The sequence below is a fragment of the Corvus brachyrhynchos genome, unplaced genomic scaffold (genome assembly GCF_000691975.1).
Source record: "Corvus brachyrhynchos isolate BGI_N302 unplaced genomic scaffold, ASM69197v1 scaffold53, whole genome shotgun sequence".
Taxonomy (NCBI): Eukaryota; Metazoa; Chordata; class Aves; order Passeriformes; family Corvidae; genus Corvus; species Corvus brachyrhynchos.
The window spans coordinates 609,992-617,509 of record NW_008237681.1 but is presented as its reverse complement, the minus strand read 5'-3'; positions in this window follow the sequence as shown (position 1 = coordinate 617,509).

Here is a 7,518-nt window from a genome sequence, read left to right as displayed (position 1 = left end):
CTTCCCCTACTACTGCTGAAAGCAGCAAAACAACGGAATTAAATTTAGCTTTATGTGCTGTCTAATCAGATGATTCCAGGATTACTGACTCTCTCTGGCTGCTGTGGCTATGAACACATAAAACTGGTCAGTTCTGCAGTGTTGCATTTGTACTCCTGCCATTGAATTAGCTCAAGGCAAGCTTTGTGAGGTGGGAAGAATAAGGCTGCAAAGGGTTAGGAGTCAAGGGAAGGATGTTGGACAACTGGGCTTGATTTGGATTGGTACAATTCCATTGGAGTCAATAGGACTGTCTGAGTAATGACTCAATACAAAATTTGGCCATAACACTTAGATCCAAGAAAAACCAAAAGTCTGCAGTTCTGTGGAGACTGAGCAGGGTCACATATTGGTTACTTTTTTGAACATTATCATTCTCTTTCTTGGAAAACTTTTTGCATGATATTATGTGTTAGTAGAACCAATCTGCTTTGTACAGGTCCTATACAAAATACACAAAACACCTACCTTTTTTGTAGGTAAAAGCAGTCATCTGTTTTATTGCAATTGCATAGCTTGCATGGTGTACAATAGTTTCAACAAAAGCTTTGCAAACCCAGTCCTTGGACTTAATGAATCAGGCATTGAATTCACTGAGGTAGGTGATACAGGCATTTGGATTACATCCTTGGGCAATTGCTTTGCAGAATGTATCTCCAGTCTGATTTGGAATCCTGTGGTGTGCTCAGCATGGTAGAGGAGATGTATGCTTAGAGCCTTGTGCTTCACAGTGATTTTGAAGAGAGGAATCTGTCAAAATTTTAAATGGCTCTATTTTAGCTTTGCAGCCACCTGGCTGCAACTGCCCAGCCCCAGTGTTTTTTTGCACTTCCATGGGGTTTTAACAGTTCTGTTGTAGAACCCTGATTCTATGAGTACTGAAGTCCTCCTGCCTGAGCTGGCAATGAGAAGTGCTAAGGGGTAGTTTTCTTTTTTTTCTCTGTGCTCTTTTGGTCGCTTGGGATTACACGGAAGGCATTGACCTAATCATCAAAGACCCAGTCTTCAAGCCCTTCCTTAATTTCTCCTCATTACTTACTCAGGCAAGGATCCAGCTAACTTCCCTGAGTTCAGCCTCAGCAAAAAAACAAATTAAGGACTTGGCCTCAGGTCTTATGTCATATTCCATTTCCTTTCACTTTAACTCTTCATTTTACCAGGTAGGGAAACTGCACTAGAGAAGGTGGGGAGGGCTTGTTTTGATCATGGATTCTTCAAGTTACCAAGCATTCCTGTTGGATTTTTTTTCCAAAACACAAGGTAGATGTCAGGTCTTGAGATATCTCTGAGAAAATGCCAGTGGTGCCACTGGCATGTAAGAATCAAGTGGGGAAATTAGTATTAGTTTCTCTGAATACACAGAATATAAGCAGTTATTTGAACAACTGATTTCTCATAAAGGCTCTGATTACTCATAAAGACTCTGCAGCCCTCTTTAGAACTCTTTATCTTATCTGCTGCAGGTCATGATGGCATTTCCTGACTCGAAGAGGACCCCAAAATGTCACAGGATAAGATAAGTGCTGTTTCCTGCCCTGGCACACCCAATGCTGCCTGTCATGGGCCCAAGGGCAAGCAGACTTCTTCTCTCCATTCCATGGAGATATAAGTATATATGTATAGATATATATAGGTGTATATATATAAACACACACAAGCATATGCATGTGTATGTTTTTTATGGTCGACAAGAGATTGCTTCTTACCAGTGTTTGTTGATTTCGTTTATTCCTCATTTGAGAATGAAATTGTAATGCAAGTAAATTAATGATGTGGAGAGCCAATTCCATTTTCCCCCCTCTTTGTTGTCAGGGAGACTTAGCTGACTCCAAGTTTTCCATTTTGAGGTCAGGGGCTTAGGCATGAGCAAAGCCTCCCTCGGGCTATGCTCTGTTCTTGCATATTTGGGCTCCAAAGAACAAGATAGAAAAAAACTTAAGTCTTCTAGATCTCCTACTCCCAACTGCTTCATGAGTGCTCTGAAAGAGCCTTGCCCTTTCCAACTCAAGTTAGCATTTCGGATTCAAAAGACCAGACAAATGCATGATTGTTCCATAGATATGTCTGCCTCAGCTGAATGTCATTACTGGAATGCTGTCAGAGTAGATATCCTGTAGTTTCTTTGAGACAGATGCATTCTGTCTGTGCCAAATATATTGGCAAACACACAAACACACACAAGTACACACTCACACCAATACATTTGTGGAGAGTTCCCAAGCAGTATAGCTGCATGCAAATATGAAAGATAGCTAGGGAAGCAGGGCACTCAATAATCCTAGGCAACCCCAAGAGATGATGTTATGCAGATCCTGACAAAGAGTGGGCAGCAGTGAAATTCTCTGGGTCCCTCCGCAGAAGTGGCACTGGCCTCTGTGAGAAAATAGCTTACAGCTGTAGAGCTCAGTGAGTGAGGTTTGGAGCAATGTGAAACTTGCACCTTCCCTTCAGCTAACAGGTTTCAGAGTGTTTTCAAGCTGAGTAAAATGTTCACAGTCAGAGAGCTTTCAAGTTTCTTTTGTGACAAAAAAGCACTTTGGTAATTTCCAGTGGGTGTAAACCAAAATTTATGAAGAACAACCATGTGCTCTTAAATGAGTTGCTGCAGCTCTATTTTCGCATGTGTTTGAATTTTAATAGGAAATGTTCTAAATGGCCTTATTTACCTCATTGGTATTTGCCTCGTGTTGTTTTTTGCATCCAGTTTCACATTTTTCAACTATTAATTAACTTTACTGAGGGACCAAACATGATGGGCTTCCTCCCACCCCAACTGCCCCATATGTTATTTCATTATAACTCAGTTTTTCACAGCTCGCTCTTCCTTCAGCACAATCATCCATTTGGCTATTGGCTTCTGTTCTCTTTTCACACTTTCCCCTGAGTACCTGCACATTCCCTGGGTACAAAGAAAAAGTAGCTCAAAGATTCTGAACCTGCTCTGTGGCATATGGGCTCTGCCTTCCCTTCCAGTTTGCAATAAATGCTTCAGCAGAAGAACTTCAGATGGTGTGGGTTGCTGAAACTCCATTGCCCTTCAGTAGAGATGCAGTGGTGTATACCAGCAGAAGACCTGGTGGCCTTTAGCTTCTGCTTTTATCTTCAGCTACTAAATCATCAGGAGACCTGTAAGGGGACACAGATGAAGCAATGGGCAATATCTCCATGGCAAAATTTTCAGGATCCATTTTAATGAAACAGACTGGAACATCACTGTGATATTGTTATTAATCACACTGTCAATTTGGAGCTTGAGCCCACTCTTCCTCAGGTCAATCAGAGAAGTCTCCTGTAAACCAGAATCAGACCCTTCCTCAGGATGGGAATAAATAGCAGTCCAATTCTTTAGTCAGTCTTCAGCTCATGAATTATATGTACTTTCACTGATGTCAGTGGTAATGATTGTACAGTCAAGAACTCCATCCATCTGCAATAAACACAGCTCCCACTAAGTATGGGGGGGTTCATTGGAAAGCAATTAATCTTCCTCACAATAATTTTGCCCTTAATTGGATGACTCAGTTTTTTAACAGAATTTAAGAACCAATGCTATGCTAATAATAACTTTCATTTGTATTCAAAGGAAAACTCAAACCTACTTAATCTAGGGTTTTTTTATAACCTACCTCATTCCTTAGAAAACCCTAACAAGGAAACAAATAGGCTACATAGATCACTTTTATGCTACTCATGTCCCTGACTGAGGATAGGTCTATTTATATATCTATATATATGTTTATATATAGATATATATAAAAGCATATATATAGTTATATTTATCTATTTATGTTTATGGATTGTGCACATGCACCAGCCCACAGAGGAAGGAAATGGATGGATCACAGAAAAGGAAGGCATAATTTCCATTGGCAATATAATGTAGATGTAAAATTCGTGCACTGCAGAGTGCTTCTGGAAACAAAGGACAGCCAGAACTTTTTGAATTTTTGTGTTTGGAGAAAGCTTAAAATTGTTATTTATTCTCTTTCACCCAAACTGTTATTTATTGCAAATACTTTGCAGCCAGTGAGAAAATGCTATATATTTATATTCTTTCTTTAGCTCCAACAAAGGCAAGAATGGTATAACGTAACTCCAGAGAAAAGGAACAGTTTATTGAAACAGCTTCTTTTTCTAAAGTGTCAGACCTTTGGCCATGACTTATTTTGAATGGTGCTTACAGACTGGATCTTTCTTGCTGTTACCTTTATGTAATACTTTGTTAATTCTACCAGTTCTCAGGCATAGATATTAGGAGGACATTGTTGTGGATAAGCTGGTTCTGTGCTGCATGCTGATCACCACCGCACCTGAAAAGCCACCTCCACTCTTTAGCAAAGTGACTGGCACAAGTAGCTGCAGAACCAAGTCAGTCAAAAATCACAGGTTCTGTTGCCTTACCTCAGGCAGTGACAGACAGGAACAAATGCATTCTAAAATAACCTCAGGAATGCGCTGCTTTGTTATTTTGTTTTCTTTTCTGTGCAAGAGAGGAATTTTTTCCTTAATTACTCAGCCACAATTGACACTAAACTTCTCTGTTAAGTTTTTTTGCAAAGTGTATCTCATGAGTAGTGCAGCATAGAGACAGGATCAAGTGCTTCATCTCTGGGAATACTTTTAGAAACAAAAAAAAATGACAAAATTTTTGTGAGTTCTTCAGTTTGCAAGCAGAATTCTGTAGAGCTATATTGCTCTACCTTCTTTGCAGCAAACAATTGAACATTAGAACTCTGAGAAGAAAAGAGTTTTTAGTTTCTCAAACATCAGCATTGCTTCTGCTAAGCGGAGGCAGGGCTCATTTCAGTAGTTCTGTGCTGGAGTTGATATTTTATGGATTTCCATTTAACATAAGCATTCTAGCCATGTTACAAATTTTATACCACACATAGGTGGTTTAGTTTATTTAAGAAGTGTTTGCTTACTTAAAGAATACCATGTTCAGTGCCTACCTTCCACTTCACATCCCTGCCTCTTACTTAGTCTTACAAACTTCATAGTTGAGCATCCCTGCCTTATCTTCTAGAGGTCTTTTTCAGTGGGAAGAGTAACTAGAGAGGCTATGTTCTTGTCTGAGGGAGAATACTTACATCCTTCTTCTTAGCTTTCACTTGTTCTCTACCTTACTGTCAACACTTGGAAAAGTACAAGTGTTTCAGAATGTTGTTTAACTTCAACATAATTGAGAAAAAAATATTTTGATATCTGAGAGTTTGGAGATTGCATAGACTGGTAGCTAAGAGTTGTCAATAGCCCAGACCACTTAGTATGTATGTTTTAGACCTAAAAAAAAGCGAAACTCCAATTAGAAAAACAAGGCTCAAATTTTCCAAGTTAGTCTAAATAACTGTAAGAGCTAGAATGCTCAGCCTTAGTGAATATACCAAATCAGTTTCCACAAACCTCTGCTTTTACAGACAGTCTTGGTAACTACATCCAAACACACAAGCTCTTTGTTATTTAAATCATCACTATCAAATTGTATTTCACTTTTTTGGTAAAACCACAATAAAGTACATGATCCTAACAAAGGGAAAAGCAGGTGGAAAATGAAGGTAGAGCTAATTTTTACCACCTGGAATCATGGAACTCTTTCCTTATGAGATTTTTATGTGATTCAGGGCCACTGTAGAAACAGCAGTCCATAAAATTGAATCAACACTCATTAAATCCAGAAGGTGAAGTTAGTTTACGTGTAAAATAATCTACAAAATCAATGACCTACACAGTTTCTCTATGGCTGTTTATGTTAACTGCATTCATGGTTAGAGGAAAATTTATCTCTGGGTAGGTCAAAATAATTTCCTAGAAGTTAACTGAGCTACTCACACACTGAAATTGGTCCTTTATGTTTTGAATGTTAGCGGTTCAAACTATAGTCTGGAAAGCATTGCTAGCTACAACAGGATTTTCCATTTGCATGTTGCTGCCATATCTCCTAGCCTACACAAGTGATAAGATTAGCATCTGATAGGACCCATCTGTGACTCCGAGGTCTGAGTTTGCTGAGGAGTTGCAGCACAGGAAAAGCCCCGGGGAGAGTTCTGGCTGACTCAGTCAGGAAATCAGTGTGTGCTGCAATGTTAGTTCCACATCTGGCACGTACACTATGGACACCATATATCCCACTTGCAAGCCTGGAGCCTACATCCACTGTACTGCAAGGTAGGGAAATCCCAAAGCTGTCCTCAGCTCGTAGAGAAAATCCTCACAAGCTGGCAGAGGTTATTCAGCAGTTCAGCCTTAAACTTCCACAGGGAAAGTCTCTGTAAAATCAGTGGATGAAATGGACTGTTTTGCAATAGTATGGCACACCAATATTTTTCAGAATATCACGCATTTATTCTGGCATTTTTCAGATGTGGACTGCAGAAGAAAAAGGATATTAAACTGATGATATGAAAGCTTCTTCATTGACACATCTCTATGTTTCCATTGTCACCACTGTGTAATTTCATGAGCTTTTAAATGCTTTCTGTGCCCTCTTTACTTTTATCACTCCTTAGGTGATCCAAAACGCGTCTGGGTAATAGTCTCTAGTGACCTGTGGCAGTAGGGAGGTATGTATATCTTTTTAATCTCTTCTTAAAGCAGAAATTACTACGAACCACTCCACACCGATGGTCTAGATGTCAGTATGGAACAAAAAGATGTGGGTCAAATTTTTCTTCACTTGTCAGTGTGAAGATTGTCTATAAAGAAGAAAGCCCTTTAACAGAAATGAGCAAAATCATCCGCAGTTGTGAATATAGAGCACGCAAGCACATTCTCTCATGAAAATTTATTTTTAAAGATGAAATGTCCAGCACTTATCAAAGTTGATATCAATTAATCTAATCACAGAGCACAAAGTATTTCAGTTGTTAACTCTATTGACACATATGTGATTACTTTCTGCTGCCTCAGCACTGAGGCATAGTTTTCATGCATCCTTCCCCAGCTTCCTTCTCTTTTGCTTGCTACTTGCAAATTGTTTTAAACTAATGTATTTCATCAGGTACCTCCCCTCCAAAGGAATTAATGTGCAGCTGGAGCAGCTGAGGCAATAGGATGAGCAGTTGGGCTCAATGAAGAGAATACATTTCAGCCAACAAGAGGACTGTATTGATGAGTTGCTCAGGGCTTTGGCCTACCAGATATGCTCCTTCTTAACTGCTTAATGAGCTCGTGGAAATTTACTTTTTTTATAGTCAAGAAAAATCACCTCATTCTGATTTATGGTTGCTGTCTCTTATTCTGCTACTATTCACCTCAGCAAAGAGCCTGCCTCTCAGTAGTCTCTGTAGGTCCTGGGGGCAGCAGGTGCCTGAAGCCATCCCATCTCCTGGCTGAACCACTCCACTCCCTCAGCCTCTCCTCACAAGACAAGTGCTTTAGCCTCGGCTGTCTCAGGAACTCTCTGCTGAACTGCAGTTTATTGACAACTTTCATGTACTCAGTGGCCCAGAGACAAACCCAGTACTCCAGAGATAGCCAAAC